This window comes from Scyliorhinus torazame, chromosome 15, assembly GCF_047496885.1.
Source record: "Scyliorhinus torazame isolate Kashiwa2021f chromosome 15, sScyTor2.1, whole genome shotgun sequence".
Taxonomy (NCBI): domain Eukaryota; kingdom Metazoa; phylum Chordata; class Chondrichthyes; order Carcharhiniformes; family Scyliorhinidae; genus Scyliorhinus; species Scyliorhinus torazame.
In genome coordinates, this window is record NC_092721.1 from 21422983 (window position 1) to 21441430 (window position 18448).

Sequence of the window (18448 nt, forward strand, 5' to 3'; positions counted from 1 at the left end):
TTGCCCCACAATGGGAAACCCCATTGCCAGCCGGTGAAACGGAGAAACCTGCCAGCGGGTCGGGGCAGAAATGCGGCACGGAGATCCAGCCCTTGGTTTCAGATCCCACCATGACAGCGGGGGGCATTTACATTCAGTTAATAAAAGCTGGAATTTAAAGCTAATCTCAGTAATAATGACCATGGAACGAGCATCGATTGTTGTAAAAACCCATCTGGTTCACGACTGTCCTTTAGGGAAGGAAATCTGCTGTCGCTACCCGGTCTGGCCTACATGTGACTCCAGGCCCACAGCAATGTGGTTGGCTCTTAAATGTCCTCTGAAAGGGCTGTACAAGTGCAATTGGGGATGGGCAACAAATGCTGGCACCGCCCACATCCCAGGAAAGAATAAAGGAAATAAAAGTGGCCGAATAGATTCAAGGGGTTGAATGGACGAACCCTGTTAGTATTTTCCCAACAGAGGTGACAGCAGCACGACTGTAACCGTGGGACAGAAATAATTCATGTTCACTGTTAGTGTAAAATAATAATTTAATTGAAAATAAGCTGCAAATGTCAAGCATCAGTGCTTCCTAGTTTCGGGACTGACTACAAACATTAAATTTCCAAGAACAAAAGCTACCCAAAAGGAAAGCAGCGGAATTGCAGAAAAAATTATGTCCTATCACACAGAAGCAGGAACAGTGTGCTAGTTTTTGTCATTCATTTACCAGATGTGGGCGTCGCTAGTTAAGCTAGCATTTATTGCCCATCCCTAGTTGCCCTTCAGAAAGTGGTGGTGAGTTGCCTTCTTGAACCGCTGCAGTCCTTGAGGTGTAGGTGCACCCACTGTGCTGTTAGGGAGGGAGTTCCAGGATGTTGCCCCAGCGACAGTGAAGGAACGGCCGATATATTTCCAATCTAGGCGGTGAGTGACTTGGAGGGGAACCTCCAAATGGTTGGGTTCCCAGGTACCTGATGCTCTTGTCCTTCTAGATGGTAGCGGTCGCGGGTTTGGAAGTGGGTTGTCTGAGGAACTTTGGTGAGTTACTGCAGTGCATCTATTAGGAGTCAACAAATATAAAGACCCAATGACAAATAGAACATCTCACAAATGCTATGGGTTTCCGAGGTGATGGACGTCCAATTTCAAAGCCTAGCCCTATTTTATTTTTGATATTCATTGATTCTAAAATAAAGATTCACTTTTATTTATTTATTTCCAATTGCAAGCACCAAAGTTAATCTGGAATTCCTCCCCCGCTCCCCCCCCCCACCCTGTACTTAATGACATTTGATTAGCTTTGCACCACAGCTTTCTCGTCATGTCGGCTCGGCTAGCATTTATTACCTATCCCAAATTCCGAGAAGGTGGTGTTCAGCCACCTTCTTGAGCCGCTGCAGTCCCTGTGTTGTCAGTACACCCACACCACTGTTAGGGAGGGAGCTCCAGGAATTTGACCCAGCGACAGTGAAGAAATGACCAATAAACTTCCAAGTCAGGATGATGAGTGGCTTGAAGGAGAACCTCCAGGGGGTGGTGTTCCTCCCTTCTCCTCTTTTACCCCAAGATGAACCCATTTGACAGCGAGATCTGTATTTGTGAATCTGATGAGGCACAATACTCGTGACCAATGGGCTTCTGTTCACATCTTTCTAGCCATATCTACATTATATTCCAGAAAGCTCAGTGGTGACAAAAAGAATTGCAGCCAATCTTTATGCATTTTAAAAAATATATATATTTTATTAAAGTTTTCAAACATAATTTTTCCACCTTACAAATCAACATAAAAAATAACACAATAAGTAACATAATTTAAAATTGTGAACTAACAAAGTAACAAAAAATAGCCCTCTGGGCTGCTGCTGCTGACGATCTATTTTCCCTTAACGCTCCGCGAGATAGTCAAGGAACGGTTGCCACCGCCTGGAGAACCCTTGAACCGATCCTCTCAACGCAAACTTCATCCGTTCCAGTTTTATGAACCCTGCCATATCGTTTATCCAGGCCTCCACGCCGGGGGGTTTCGCTTCCTTCCACATGAATAAGATCCTTCGCCGGGCTACCAGGGACGCAAAGGCCAGAATATCGGCCTCTTTCGCCTCCTGCACTCCCGGCTCCTCCGCTACCACAAATATAGCTAACCCCCAGCCTGGCTTGACCCGGACCTTCACCACCTTTGAAATCCCCTCCAGTACTCATCCAGTGCCGGACACGACCAAAACATATGTGTGTGGTTCGCTGGGCTTCCCAAGCACCTCCCGCACCTGTCCTCCACTCCGAAGAACCTGCTCAGCCTTGCTCCCGTCATGTGTGCTCTGTGTAGAACCTTGAATTGTATCAGGCTAAGCCTGGCACACGAGGAAGAGGAATTTACCCTACTTAGGGCATCAGCCCACAGATCCTCCTCAATCCCCCCCCCAGCTCTTCTTCCCATTTTCCCTTCAGCTCCTCTACCAGCGCCTCCCCCTCGTCTCTCATCTCCTGATATATTTCGGACACTTTGCCCTCCCCGACCCATACCCCCGAAATCATTCTATCCTGGATCCTCTGTGTCGGGAGCAGCGGAAATTCCCTCACCTGTTGCCTCGTAAACGCCCTCACTTGCATGTATCTAAAGATATTCCCCGGGGGCAACTCATATTTTTCCTCCAGCGCTCCCAGGCTCGCGAACGTCCCATCAATAAACAAATCTCTCAATCTCCTAATTCCTGCCCGATGCCAGCTCTGGAACCCTCCGTCCATCCTTCCTAGGGCAAACCTATGGTTGTTCCTGATCGGGGACCACACCGAGGCACCCGTCACACCCCTATGTCGCCTCCATTGCCCCAGATCCTTAAGGTTGCCACCACCACTGGGTTTGTGGTATACCTATTCGGGGAGAGCGGTCGCGGCGCCGTCACCAGCGCCTTTAGGCTCGTTCCCTTACAGGACGCCATCTCCAGCCTCTTCCCCGCCGCCCCCTCTCCCTCACTCATCTACTTGCGAACCATCGCCACATTAGCGGCCCAGTAATAATCGTCCAGATTCGGCAACGCCAGTTCCCCTCTGTCCCTGCTGCGCTGCTGGAACCCCCTCCTTACCCTCGGGGTCTTCCCTGCCCACACAAAACTCATAACACTCCTATCTATTTTCTTAAAAAAGGCCTTAGTGATCAAAATGGGGAGACATTGAAACACAAAAAGAAACCTTGGGAGGACCATCATCTTGACCGCCTGCACTCTGCCCGACAGTGAGAGCGGCAGCATATCCCACCTCTTGAAATCCTCCTCCATCTGCTCCACCAGCAGCGTCAGATTGAGTTTGTGTAAAGTTCCCCAGCTCCTGGCTACCTGAATCCCCAGATATCGGAAGCTCCTTTCCGCTCTCCTTAACGGCAGGCCGTCTATCCCTCTTCCCTGTACTACGAAAAGCTCACTCTTCCCCATATTAAGCCTATATCCCGAAAAATCTCCAAACTCCCTCAATATCTGCATAACCTCTGTCATCCCCTCCACAGGATCTGCCACATACAGCAGTAGATCTTTATGCATTTTAAGAAGCATCTATTTACGGAGTTACACATTACACGCATGTGACTCCTAACCCGACAACCACAGTTTAAGCCTGTTTCTATTTATAGGCATCAGAAGAGGTCCCCAGTTAAAACCAACCATACTTGCTTACAATTAAATAGCATTAATACATAACTGGCATTCAACACTTTGTTGTCCAACAATAGTTTCACAGACACAGATATTTTTACTGCACTGCCTGCTACATTTCTTTCCCTCCTCCTCATTTTTTAATGTTTATTCCTCTCCTCTCTGAAGAAACTCACCGGCCAGTGGTATCTTCTGGTTCTGCAGGAATCAGTGGTCGTTTGGCCAACTCGCTGCATCCAATGCTGGAAGGTTCAATGTCGTGGGGGCCAGAAAATCCATTTCATAGAATCATGGAATCTCTACAGTGCAGAAGACGACCATTCGGCCCATCGGATCTGCACCAACCCTCTGAAAGACCATCCCCATAGTCCTACATAACTGTTGGACATTGTAAGGGTCCTTCCTGTTTATTTGCTAATATCCCTTTTCTTTTATTTTGCCATTATCATTTTTGATCCACGGGTGATTCATGGACATGTATCTGTAAGTCAAGAAGCAGAGAGGGTGGGGAATTCAGAAGTAGTTTCTGCTAGTTTGAACAGGAGCTTCAGACTTGTCGGTGCCAGAGAGAGAGAGAGAGAGAGAGAATGCTGGGTTGGGTCTCAGTTTGATTGATCGGCTGAGGGCCAAAAGGCCTTACTCTGCCCAGTAACAGGTGGTGATTCGATCTTATCCCAATGGGATGGTTCTTGGAGACCTGAAGGTTTCAGTTTCATACCTAGACACAAAAAGACAGGGACATGTTTTCTTGCTTTCTCCAGAAAGGCTTTGAGTGCTGTATTCCTGAGGCTCCAGAAAACCTGGATGAATGGATCGACAGGAAAACCATTACAGGCTACAAGCAAAGACCAGGGGCGGGATTCTCCGACCCCCCGCCGGGTCGGAGAATCGCCGGGGGCTGGCGTGAATCCCGCCCCCGCCGGTTGATGAATTCTCCGGCACCGGATATTCGGCGGGGGTGGAAATCGCGCCGCGCAGGTTGGCGAGCCCCCCCACCCCCGGCGATTCTCACCACTGCTGGAATGCCTGTCCCGCCGGCGAGAGTCAAACCACCTCTCTTACCGGCGGGACAAGGCGGCGCGGGCGGGCTCCGGGGTCCTGGGGGGGGGGCGCGGGGCGATCTGGCCCTGGGGGGTGCCCTCACGGTGGCCTGGCCCGCGATCGGGGCCCACCAATCCGCGGGCGGGCCTGTGCCGTGGGGGCACTCTTTTCCTTCCGCCTTCGCCATGGTCTCCACTATGGCAGAGGCGGAAGAGACCCCCTCCACTGCGCATGAGCGGGATGCCGTGAGCGGCTGCTGATGCTCCCGCGCATGCGCCGCACGGCAAAGTAATTTCCCCGCCAGCTGGCGGGGCACAAAAGGCCTTTCCAGCCAGCTGGCGGGGCGGAAATCAGTCCGGCGCGGGCCTAGCCCCTCAAGGTGAGGGCTCGGCCCCTCAAGATGGGGAGGATTCCGCACCTTTGGGGCGGCGTGATGCCGGACTGATTCGCGCCGTTTTTGGCGCCGGTCGGTGGACATCGCGCCGATTGCGGAGAATTCTGCCTCAGGACTCTCTCTCCCCAGAAGGACGTGGGTGATTTATTTCAAAAACTATAGGGGCCTGAATGAATCTACAGTAAATACCTCAAACTGAAAGCAAGGTTTGAAGAGGAGCAGGGTGCTGGAAACACCCATCTGAAACAAATACTCCTTTTCTCTTTTACTCACTTTTTTTTAACCACTTTCTTCCCCTCTGTGCTTGTCTGTCTTGTGTTTGTAGAGTATGAGTGGCAAGTTAAAATGGGGTGATTAGGAATTAGATAATAGCTAATTAGCCCTGGGTGTCATAATAACACACCTGGGGACAATTTAGCATGACCAATCCACCTAACCTGCACATAGAGCATACAGTGCAGAAGGAGGCCATTCGGCCCATCGAGTCTGCACTAACCCATTTAAGCCTTCACTTCCACCCTATCCCCGTAACCCAATAACCCCTCATAACTTTTTTGGGGGGTCACTAGGGGCAATTTAGCATGGCCAATCCACCTAACCTGCACGTCTTTGGACTGTGGGAGGAAACCAGAGCACCCGGAGTAAAACCCACGCAGACATGGGGAGAACGTGCAGACTCCGCAGAGACAGTGACCCAGCAGGGAATCGAACCTGGGACCCTGGCACTGTCAAGCCACAGTGCTAATCACTTATGCTACCGTGCTGCCCATATCTTTGAACTAAGGGAGTAAACGGGAACACCCACAGGAAACCCATGCAGACAAGCTTAGCAGTGTATATCAACACGATGTTAGAGAGTGGGACATCACATCTGAGCCCAATTCTGACCTCAGCCAGTGCTCCCTCACGTGCACTCCATCAAAACAGGAATCACTGGACTAGCCCAGGTTTCCTTTCCGCCAGCCAGGTGTACGAAGGCTAACTCAGCAGTCTAGCCTGATGTGTGTCATAGTGTGTGCAAAACGTGGACATGTTTTTGATCCCTGGGGGCTGCAAATCCACATGCTGGGCATATCTTGCATTGAAATAGCTTCCCCAAGTATCCTCACCAGGAGATGCTGCCACTCAATCCATAGATGGTCCTTTCCTGTCAGGGACTGCCTCTGAGAAGTTCTGCAACTGAACTTTACCCTGGCGGGCGGGTGGGGGGGTTGTTGTGAGGTCACCCTGGGAGCTCGAGCTTTCCTCTCACCTCCAAGTCCTTGCATTTTTTATTTATTACCTCATCTGATAACCTTTCTTCCTAATGCACCTGGGCCAGGTATCCTTTCAATTCACCGAGTGCCTCTGAATACATCTTGACCCCTTTCCATAACGGTTTTCTCCCTCACCTTCCCGGGAACACATTAATTGGGAAAGTTCTCCCTGTACACATTTCAAGAATTCCTCTTCCACTCTGCCTGATTCCCCCCCCCCCCCCCCCGTCTACATCAGGCTCATTGAAGTTCCCACTCCATTATTTGTAGATCATTCCAAAATATCTCTCTTTACTTCATGGCCTGTGACATATGCCCAGCAGTATAACAGTTCCTATTCTGCTCCTTAACTCTACACAAATAGATTGCTTTTGAACCTTTAGTACATTATCTCTTTATGGGGCTGTAATGTTATTTTTGATCAATACTGTCAATTTCTTTCATTTTCTTTCAGTCTGTATCCCATCTGAATACATTGCAGCCAGGAATATTAAGCACTCATTTTCATCCTTGTTTAAGCCAGGTTTTCATTATCATAGATATCATAGAATTTACAGTACAGAAGTAGGCCATTCGGCCCATCAAGACTGCACCGGCTCTTGGAAAGAGCACCCTACCCAAGGTCAACACCTCCACCCCTATCCCCATTACCCTGTAACCCCACCCAACACTACGGGCAATTTTTGGACACTGAGGGCAATTTATCATGGCCAATCCACCTAACCTGCACATCTTTGGACTGTGGGAGGAAACCGGAGCACCCGGAGGAAACCCACGCACACACGGGGAGGATGTGCAGACTCCGCACAGACAGTGACCCAAGTCGGAATCGAATCCGGGACCCTTGAGCTGTGAAGCAATTGTGCTAACCACTGTGCTGCCGTGCTGCCCTTCATTATTGCCATTATATCATAACCACATATGGTAACTTTTCCTGCACCTCAGCACTGCATGAACTCATTACATTTACATATGTGTGGACGGATTGGTCACGTGACAACATGACAACACGGCTACATAAGTGTTCATGTGACGGGGGCGCAGGAGTTACCCCTGGGATGCCGGGCATGACACAAGTACTGTACATAGCTGTTGAGCTTCGGAATAAACTACCTTTGTTGGAAGTCCTTGGTGATTTGAGGAACCCACAACATTGTACAAAATCTGTATTAGTCTGCTTTGCATTTCTCATGGGGCTGATCCCTTCTCTTTCTGAGCCTCTCTTTATTTAATGCTCGCCATCACTCCCATGTTCTCTATGCACCTTGTCTGATCCTTTATCCTGGTTCTCACCCCATCCCCTGCGCCGCCATCTTCTCTCCCCCTTCACAAAAATGTTATCAAGGACGAAGAAAAGGAACAAGAAACTATTTAGGTTTAACCATTTGTATGCATGGAGGGAGGGAGGGCATTATTGTGTACAATTTCAAATGTGCTGCTAACAACTCCAAGCCCCTATTAGAACATAGAACATAGAACATAGAACGACACAGCGCAGTACAGGCCCTTCGGCCCACGATGTTGCACCGAAACAAAAGCCATCTAACCCACACTATACCATTATCATCCATATGTTTATCCAATAAACTTTTAAATGCCCTCAATGTTGGCGAGTTCACTACTGTAGCAGGTAGGGCATTCCACGGCCTCACTACTCTTTGCGTAAAGAACCTACCTCTGACCTCTGTCCTATATCTATTACCCCTCAGTTTAAAGCTATGTCCCCTCGTGCCAGCCATTTCCATCCGCAGGAGAAGGCTCTCACTGTCCACCCTATCCAACCCCCTGATCATTTTGTATGCCTCTATTAAGTCTCCTCTTAACCTTCTTCTCTCCAACGAAAACAACCTCAAGTCCATCAGCCTTTCCTCATAAGATTTTCCCTCCATACCAGGCAACATCCTGGTAAATCTCCTCTGCACCCGCTCCAAAGCCTCCACGTCCTTCCTATAATGCGGTGACCAGAACTGTACGCAATACTCCAAATGCGGCCGTACCAGAGTTCTGTACAGCTGCAACATGACCTCCTGACTCCGGAACTCAATCCCTCTACCAATAAAGGCCAACACTCCATAGGCCTTCTTCACCACCCTATCAACCTGGGTGGCAACTTTCAGGGATCTATGTACATGGACACCTAGATCCCTCTGCTCATCCACACTTCCAAGAACTTTACCATTAGCCAAATATTCCGCATTCCTGTTATTCCTTCCAAAGTGAATCACCTCACACTTCTCTACATTAAACTCCATTTGCCACCTCTCAGCCCAGCTCTGCAGCTTATCTATATCCCTCTGTAACCTGCTATTTCCTTCCACACTATCGACAACACCACCGACTTTAGTATCGTCTGCAAATTTACTCACCCACCCTTCTGCGCCTTCCTCTAGGTCATTGATAAAAATGACAAACAGCAACGGCCCCAGAACAGATCCTTGTGGTACTCCACTTGTGACTGAACTCCATTCTGAACATTTCCCATCAACCACCACCCTCTGTCTTCTTTCAGCTAGCCAATTTCTGATCCACATCTCTAAATCACCCTCAATCCCCAGCCTCCGTATTTTCTGCAATAGCCTACCGTGGGGAACCTTATCAAACGCTTTGCTGAAATCCATATACACCACATCAACTGCTCTACCCTCGTCTACCTGTTCAGTCACCTTCTCAAAGAACTCGATAAGTTTTGTGAGGCATGACCTACCCTTCACAAAGCCATGCTGACTATCCCTGATCATATTATTCCTATCTAGATGATTATAAATCTTGTCCCTTATAATCCCCTCCAAGACTTTACCCACTACAGACGTGAGGCTCACCGGTCTATAGTTGCCGGGGTTGTCTCTGCTCCCCTTTTTGAACAAAGGGACCACATTTGCTATCCTCCAGTCCTCTGGCACTATTCCTGTAGCCAATGATGACATAAAAATCAAAGCCAATGGTCCAGCAATCTCTTCCCTGGCCTCCCAGAGAATCCTAGGATAAATCCCATCAGGTCCCGGGGACTTATCTATTTTCAGCCTGTCCAGAATTGCCAACACCTCTTCCCTACGTACCTCAATGCCATCTAATCTATTTACCTGGAGCTCAGCATTCTCCTCCACAACATTATCTTTTTCCTGAGTGAATACTGACGAAAAATATTCATTTAGTATCTCGCCTATCTCTTCAGACTCCACACACAACTTCCCATCCCTGTCCTTGACTGGTCCTACTCTTTCTCTAGTCATTCGCTTATTCCTGACATACCTATAGAAAGCTTTTGGGTTTTCCTTGATCCTTCCTGCCAAATACTTCTCATGTCCCCTCCTTGCTCGTCTTAGCTCTCTCTTTAGATCCTTCCTCGCTATCATGTAACTATCCATCGCCCCAACTGAAACTTCACACCTCATCTTCACATAGGCCTCCTTCTTCCTCTTAACAAGAGATTCCACTTCTTTGGTAAACCACGGTTCCCTCGCTCGGCACCTTCCTCCCTGCCTGACCGGTACATACTTATCAAGAACACGCAGTAGCTGATCCTTGAACAAGCTCCACTTATCCAGTGTGTCCAACACTTGCAGCCTACTTCTCCACCTTATCCCCCCCAAGTCACGTCTAATGGCATCATAATTTCCCTTCCCCCAGCTATAACTCTTGCCCTGCGGTGTATACTTATCCCTTTCCATCCTTAACGTAAACGTCACCGAATTGTGGTCACTGTCCCCAAAGTGCTCACCTACCTCCAAATCCAACACCTGGCCTGGTTCATTATCCAAAACCAAATCCAATGTGACCTCGCCTCTTGTTGGCCTGTCAACAAACTGTGTCAGAAAACCCTCCTGCACACACTGTACAAAAAACGACCCATCTAATGTACTCGAACTATATCTTTTCCAGTCAATATTTGGAAAGTTAAAGTCTCCCATAATAACTACCCTGTTACTTTCGCTCTTATCCAGGATCATCCTCGCCATCCTTTCCTCTACATCCCTAGAACAATTTGGAGGCCTATAGAAGACTCCCAACAGTGTGACCTCTCCTTTCATGTTTCTAATCTCAGCCCATACTACCTTGGAAGATGAGTCCCCATCTAGCATCCTCTCCGCCACCGTAATATTGCTCTTGACTAGCAGCGCCACACCTCCCCCTCTTTTGCCTCCTTCTCTGAGCTGACTAAAACACCTAAACCCCGGAACCTGCAACATCCATTCCTGTCCCTGCTCTATCCATGTCTCCGAAATGGCCACAACATCGAAGTCCCAGGTACCAACCCATGCTGCCAGTTCCCCTACCTTATTTCGTATACTCCTGGCATTGAAGTAGACACACTTCAAACCACCTACCTGAACACTGGCCCCCTCCTGCGACGTCAAATCTGAGCTCCTGACCTCTATACTCTCATTCTCCCTTACCCTAAAACTACAATCCAGGTTCCCATGCCCCCTGCTGCATTAGTTTAAACCCCCCCAAAGAGCACTAACAAATCTCCCCCCCAGGATATTTGTGCCCCGCAGGTTCAGATGTAGACCATCCTGTCTGTAGAGGTCCCACCTGCCCCAGAAAGAGCCCCAGTTATCCAGAAATCTGAACCCTCCCGCCTGCACCATCCCTGTAGCCACGTGTTTAATTGCTCTCTCTCCCTATTCCTCATCTCACTATCACGTGGCACGGGCAACAGCCCAGAGATAACAACTCTGTTTGTTCTAGTTCTGAGCTTCCATCCTAGCTCCCTGAAAGCCTGCCTGACATCCTTATCCCCTTTCCTACCTATGTCGTTAGTGCCAATGTGGACCACGACTTGGGGCTGCTCCCCCTCCCCCTTAAGGACCCGGAAAACACGATCCGAGACATCACGTACCCTTGCACCTGGGAGGCAACATATCAAACGTGAGTCTCTCACGCTCCCACAAAATCTCCTATCTGTGCCCCTGACTATCGAGTCCCCAATTACTAATGCTCTGCTCCTCTCCACCCTTCCCTTCTGAGCAACAGGGACAGACTCCGTGCCAGAGGCCCATACCCCATGGCTTACCCCTGGTAAGTCCCCCCCCCACAAGTATCCAAAGCGGTACACTTGTTTCTCAGGGGAACGACCACAGGGGATCCCTGCACTGACTGCTTTTTCCCTGTCCCTCTTACAGTTACCCATCTATCTCCAATCTTTGGTGTAACTAATTCCCTGAAGCTGCTATCTATGACCCCCTCTGCCTCCCGAATGATCCGAAGTTCTTCCAACTCCAGCTCCAGTTCCCTAACTCGGTCTTGGAGGAGCTGGAGATGGCAGCACTTCCTGCAGGTAAAATCAGCAGGGGCACTAACGGCATCCCTCACCTCAAACATCCTGCAGGAGGAACATTGCACTCCCTTCCCTGCCATCCCTCTAACTTTCTACCAAGATCTGGCTAACAACTAAATTAAATTTTTTATATAAAAAAAATATTAATAACAATAATAAAATATGGTACTTACCTCACACCAATGGGTTTCCTCTCCACCAGAATTTATTGGTGAGGGTCTTCCCAGAAGTCCGCGGGTCGACTTCCTGTTCCCACCTTTAACACTAAAATTAAAAAAAAAATTTAAAGGAGAGACTTACCTCCCAGAAATCACTTCCGCACTGCCCCCGCTGAAATGGACTAGCCTGCTCCGCTCCTGCTGAAATCGACTTGGCCTGCAAGGTAAGTAAGTGGTTAATCAGTACTTACCTCACCCAGGCAGCGACCTTTTAAACGGTCCCCTCTGCCTCGCAGCTCCCGCGCTTTTTCAACTTCCCGCGCTGTTTCTAAGGTCCCGGCTCTCACTCCCGAACTAAACAGCTGACCTCACCCAGGCAGCGACCTTTTAAACGGTCCCCTCTGCCTCGCAGCTCCCGCGCTTTTTCAAATTCCCGCGCTGTTTCTAAGGTCCCGGCTCTCACTCCCGAACTAAACAGCTGACCTGCAAGGTAAGGAAGTTAATCAGTAGAATGCCAGTCTTCCACTGCATAGCTCAGATCAGCTGGCATGGAACTCCATGAATCAATTTTGAACCCGACAAGTCTTTATGGCTCAACATCAGACTGGCCAATAGTGGAGCAACACCAATGCCAGCCTTGACTTCGCTAACCACCAGGAAACAGTTAAGTGAGGGACAAGAGGCTGTGTTATTCATGGACCAGATGATTATAAGCTTGATGTGTGTGCGTATGCGTCTGTGTGCCTGTCATGAACTGAGCACTTTGGTAAAATGGTTCACCTTGGGAGGCTGTGGGAACAAAACAGAGCATCTCACCTGGGAGCAGGTGCAGTTCCAGCAGTAAAAGCACAACACGTTACTGTAGCCATGAGTTAATCAGAAAACCTCCTGTGTGGAACCAGATATGTTCAGGTAATGAGCCTCATTTGGCAGTCATGAAAAAATGAAAACTGGGGACTTTAAAGCTCCTATCGAGGCGCAAGGAAATTGCTGAGGCCTTGACAGAAATCTTTGGATCCTCGCTGTCTTCAGGGGATGTCCCGGAGGACTGGAGAATAGCCAATGTTGTTCCTCTGTTTAAGAAGGGTAGCAAGGATAATCCCGGGAATATCACAGCTATACTGCGAGAGGATACCTCAGAGGGCAGTGAGGCTATATGGGTAGAGATCAGGAATAAGAAGGGTGCAGTCACAATGTTGGGGGTATACTACAGGCCTCCCAACAGCCAGCGGGAGATAGAGGAGCAGATAGGTAGACAGATTTTGGAAAAGAGTAAAAACAACAGGGTTGTGGTGATGGGAGACTTCAACTTCCCCAATATTGACTGGGACTCACTTAGTGCCAGGGGCTTAGACGGGGCGGAGTTTGTAAGGAGCATCCAGGAGGGCTTCTTAAAACAATATGTAAACAGTCCAACTAGGGAAGGGGCGGTACTGGACCTGGTATTGGGGAATGAGCCCGGCCAGGTGGTAGATGTTTCAGTAGGGGAGCATTTCGGTAACAGTGACCACAATTCAGTAAGTTTTAAAGTACTGGTGGACAAGGATAAGAGTGGTCCGAGGATGAATGTGCTAAATTGGGGGAAGGCTAATTATAACAATATTAGGCGGGAACTGAAGAACATAGATTGGGGACGGATGTTTGAGGGCAAATCAACATCTGACATGTGGGAGGCTTTCAAGTGTCAGTTGAAAGGAATACAGGACAGGCATGTTCCTGTGAGGAAGAAAGATAAATACGGCAATTTTCGGGAACCTTGGATGACGAGTGATATTGTAGGCCTCGTCAAAAAGAAAAAGGAGGCATTTGTCAGGGCTAAAAGGCTGGGAACAGACGAAGCCTGTGTGGCATATAAGGAAAGTAGGAAGGAACTTAAGCAAGGAGTCAGGAGGGCTAGAAGGGGTCATGAAAAGTCATTGGCAAATAGGGTTAAGGAAAATCCCAAGGCTTTTTACACGTACATAAAAAGCAAGAGGGTAGCCAGGGAAAGGGTTGGCCCACTGAAGGATAGGCAAGGGAATCTATGTGTGGAGCCAGAGGAAATGGGCGAGGTACTAAATGAATACTTTGCATCAGTATTCACCAAAGAGAAGGAATTGGTAGATGTTGAGTCTGGAGAAGGGGGTGTAGATAGCCTGGGTCACATTGTCATCCAAAAAGACGAGGTGTTGGGTGTCTTAAAAAATATTAAGGTAGATAAGTCCCCAGGGCCGGATGGGATCTACCCCAGAATACTGAAGGAGGCTGGAGAGGAAATTGCTGAGGCCTTGACAGAAATCTTTGGATCCTCACTGTCTTCAGGGGATGTCCCGGAGGACTGGAGAATAGCCAATGTTGTTCCTCTGTTTAAGAAGGGTAGCAAGGATAATCCCGGGAACTACAGGCCGGTGAGCCTTACTTCAGTGGTAGGGAAATTACTGGAGAGAATTCTTCGAGACAGGATCTACTCCCATTTGGAAGCAAATGGACGTATTAGTGAGAGGCAGCACGGTTTTGTGAAGGGGAGGTTGTGTCTCACTAACTTGATAGAGTTTTTCGAGGAGGTCACTAAGATGATTGATGCAGGTAGGGCAGTAGATGTTGTCTATATGGACTTCAGTAAGGCCTTTGACAAGGTCCCTCATGGTAGACTAGTACAAAAGGTGAAGTCACACGGGATCAGGGGTGAACTGGCAAGGTGGATACTGAACTGGCTAGGCCATAAAAGGCAGAGGGTAGCAATGGAGGGATGCTTTTCTAATTGGAGGGCTGTGACCAGTGGTGTTCCACAGGGATCAGTGCTGGGACCTTTGCTCTTTGTAGTATATATAAATGATTTGGAGGAAAATGTAACTGGTCTGATTAGTAAGTTTGCAGACGACACAAAGGTTGGTGGAATTGCGGATAGCGATGAGGACTGTCTGAGGATACAGCAGGATTTAGATTGTCTGGAGACTTGGGCGGAGAGATGGCAGATGGAGTTTAATCCGGACAAATGTGAGGTAATGCATTTTGGAAGGGCTAATGCAGGTAGGGAATATACAGTGAATGGTAGAACCCTCAAGAGTATTGAAAGTCAAAGAGATCTAGGAGTACAGGTCCACAGGTCATTGAAAGGGGCAACACAGGTGGAGAAGGTAGTCAAGAAGGCATACGGCATGCTTGCCTTCATTGGCCGGGGCATTGAGTATAAGAATTGGCAAGTCATGTTGCAGCTGTATAGAACCTTAGTTAGGCCACACTTGGAGTATAGTGTTCAATTCTGGTCGCCACACTACCAGAAGGATGTGGAGGCTTTAGAGAGGGTGCAGAAGAGATTTACCAGAATGTTGCCTGGTATGGAGGGCATAAGCTATGAGGAGCGATTGAATAAACTCGGTTTGTTCTCACTGGAACGAAGGAGGTTGAGGGGCGACCTGATAGAGGTATACAAAATTATGAGGGGCATAGACAGAGTGGATAGTCAGAGGCTTTTCCCCAGGGTAGAGGGGTCAATTACGAGGGGGCATAGGTTTAAGGTGAGAGGGGCAAAGTTTAGAGTAGATGTACGAGGCAAGTTTTTTACGCAGAGGGTAGTGGGTGCCTGGAACTCACTACCGGAGGAGGTAGTGGAAGCAGGGACGATAGGGACATTTAAGGGGCATCTTGACAAATATATGAATAGGATGGGAATAGAAGGATACGGACCCAGGAAGTGTAGAAGATTGTAGTTTAGTCGGGCAGTATGGTCGGCACGGGCTTGGAGGGCCGAAGGGCCTGTTCCTGTGCTGTACATTTCTTGGTTTGTTGTTTGCAATTATTTCACCGACACAAAGAACCCTGATGGCAGGAGCGAGTTTGAGTTGCGAGTTTGGTTTCTCTCAAACTGACTCCGATTCACTGAATAAATCAAACTCTAAGCAAACATTGGAAATTGCCACTTCTGCCAAGCGAATTTAGCAGGTAACATGATCATTCTGGGTATTTTATATGTTTGTGTTTGGATCGAAAAAAAACAAGATTATTTTTCTAATACTTTCTCCTGCTAAATACGACAGCCTTTCACCTTGCTGACTGAAATCGGGGCAGACTGGCTCAACCCATAGATTTCTTTGTGAACTTCCTCAGTGGATTGTTATTCCGGAAGAGTGTTGAGAGTAGACCCCCCCCCCCCCACCCCACTCCTCTGATTAGCGCCTCCTGCCACAAGGGTGGCATGCTTATCAAGGGAAAAAGTAATTAGAGAAAATCAGGCAGGGTTTCGATTCAAATTCAGGTCTCCTATCTGGAAATCTAACACCGTTGCACTGCAGCATCCTGCCTTTTGCTTTGTACTAGTAAAACAGAAGAGTCTGTTATTCCACATGGGAACCAAACCCAGCCCCAGCTCAACGTAACTGGTCAGATTTGGGTGTGTTTGGCATTTGACCTGACATTCCCCTTCCCCTCCCCCACCATATGGCCACTCGCACTGCAAAGCAACTGTCCAGCCTTCTGACTTTTGAGTTTATTTCGAAATCCTCAAACAAAGCAATTTTACGATAACAGGAATAAAATGTGATGCCTAGTAGGTCAGAATTCTGATATTTCCCTGACAGGTTTTCATTGTGGGCTTCAGAACCAAAATGCTGTCTCCTGAATCAAAACCTCAGCATCTCAGGGCACCGTTTGTCAGTAATGAGATAGTCTTAGGCAAGACAGCCTTAACATTTTCAGGCCAGACAGCCTTACATATTACATACTCGACGACAAGTAAGTAAGTAAACATCAACAAACTGATAAAACTGTGACAGAGTTCCAGGCATTAGGACTAAACTCTCTCACAGAAGTGTTCGACAAACAGCGACTGGATTACACTTTAATTTCCAGTCCAGCCCATTCCCACATCCCATCGCCACCCCCGCACACCCCACCTGATACATATCCCTGACGTCTTCCTGCAGAACAGACCTACAACCGTTCTGCAACACCTATTCCTCCGGTCACGTCATGATATTAATGCTGCCTTATCATACAACAGCTACAGCACAAATACATTATGAACTTACACATTGACAACAACGCTCGTAACTGCATTGTCCACTTGAAATAATGAACTAAAAGCTGATCGATTGCAGAAGTATCTATATTAGTTTTTTTTATTTAGTCCCCTATCCTGTGCTTTTACGAGGGTGGATGAATATGTGATAATACGTGTAAATTGGTAGTCACTCCCCCTTTTATATATAGCTTTGTGTGAAGTAAACATGAACAAGCAGTGGTCAAAAGGTGGGAAGGTCAAGGTTTGCATCAGATGTTGCGTTAGAAATGTGCAGAGACATGCACGTTCAAGGGACGAGGTTGAGCAGTACAAGTTTATGACTGTAAATAGTAAAACCCGACAGTTTTTGACAGTGCTCACATGACAATATAGCATAACACAATCTAACGCCACTGAGGGAATAGCACTCCTATTTTCATTTCAGCAATCCTAGACTGCAAAGTGGCAGTTTCACTCGCTGCTTTAAACAACAACCCTCTCTGCTAGTCTCTGCCAGTGTCCGCTGTCAACTCTGGACAAGTCCAGTGCACCGAAATCTAACACAGCACCTCTTAATTCCTCAGCTCGGGATACGAGCTACAATGTGAAGCATTATCAACTGACAGACGCACATCATTGCTACCGATTACGGGATGGAGCACGGGGGCTGCTGGAGGTGACATCAGCTTGGCACCCTGTTACTGACACTCCCACATCTGGAGACCCCCCGACTCTAATGCTCACACGCCGACAACTGCATACAAGCCACTGAGATTTCTGCTCACTGCAAGAACTCTTAGGAAAACAAGTCAGATTCTATCCGACATGCCTTCCTCTACGCAGTCGGACAGCCACTGCTTTGCAGCAGTGAGCCGGTTCAGCACAAAGAATGGGGGGGGGGGGGGGGGGGGAAGAAAGAATATAAAGCTCTGACCTGGTGCAAAGCTGCAGAAGACAAATATTTCCTTCCCTTATACAGTGTCTCCTCTCCCTCAGCTGCTGTGTGCAGGAAATGAATGGGAGCGCACAGAGCACTGTTGTACTTGCAAATGACTTACCGGAGTCACATGATCTGGTTAATGTAGGGTGGGCCCAGTGGGTGGAGGCTTCATAAACAACAGAGGACAATATACCCTAAGCCTTACCAGCATGCATCGAATTACACAGGGGCCCCTTTGTAGGAGGTTTCCGAGCAACTCAGTCAGTTTACAGCATTAAAATCACTGTAGGCCTGCAGTTTAAACCATGTATGTGTGTGTGTGATATATATTATATATCTATAACTTATATACGACTATAAATATGGCAATACATTCATGTGTATAGTAAATAGATAGATTTATTTTTCACCCCAAAATGTTGCAACTGCTAATCCATTTCCATCTGAGGTCTTAATCTTTCAAGTTATGCATTTGCTTTAATTTAGCAAAATCATTCTGCCCTCGCTCTCCGTAACCCTGTCTAACCTCCTGCCTTGTCAAGGGCTATACCCACAAACCTATGTGGCTGCCGCACAAAGTCAAAAATACCTCTGGCAGCGTGTGGAGCAGAGTCGTGTGAAAGTATTTGGAATGAGGTTAAAATAAGGTGGCTGTGGATCTAAATAGACTGCATCCCATCCTGTTATCCTGGCTCCGTTTAAAATATACTTGCAGCATGTTCTTGCTGTTCCACATTAGACTGTTCATCATTTGAAGTGGTTCTCCTCGCCCAG

General features: G+C 48.0%; 1 protein-coding gene across 2 annotated transcripts in view; it reads right to left on the bottom strand.

Moving 5' to 3' along the window:
* Nucleotides 1-17797, bottom strand: part of LOC140391547 (Krueppel-like factor 12) — a 298301-nt gene extending 280504 nt beyond the window's left edge. For both annotated transcript variants that reach the window (XM_072476148.1, XM_072476147.1), the window contains exon 1: nt 17669-17797. The gene's annotated coding sequence lies outside the window, so the exon portion shown is untranslated. The remainder of the gene's footprint in view (nt 1-17668) is intronic.
* Between the last annotated feature and the right edge of the window lie 651 nt (nt 17798-18448).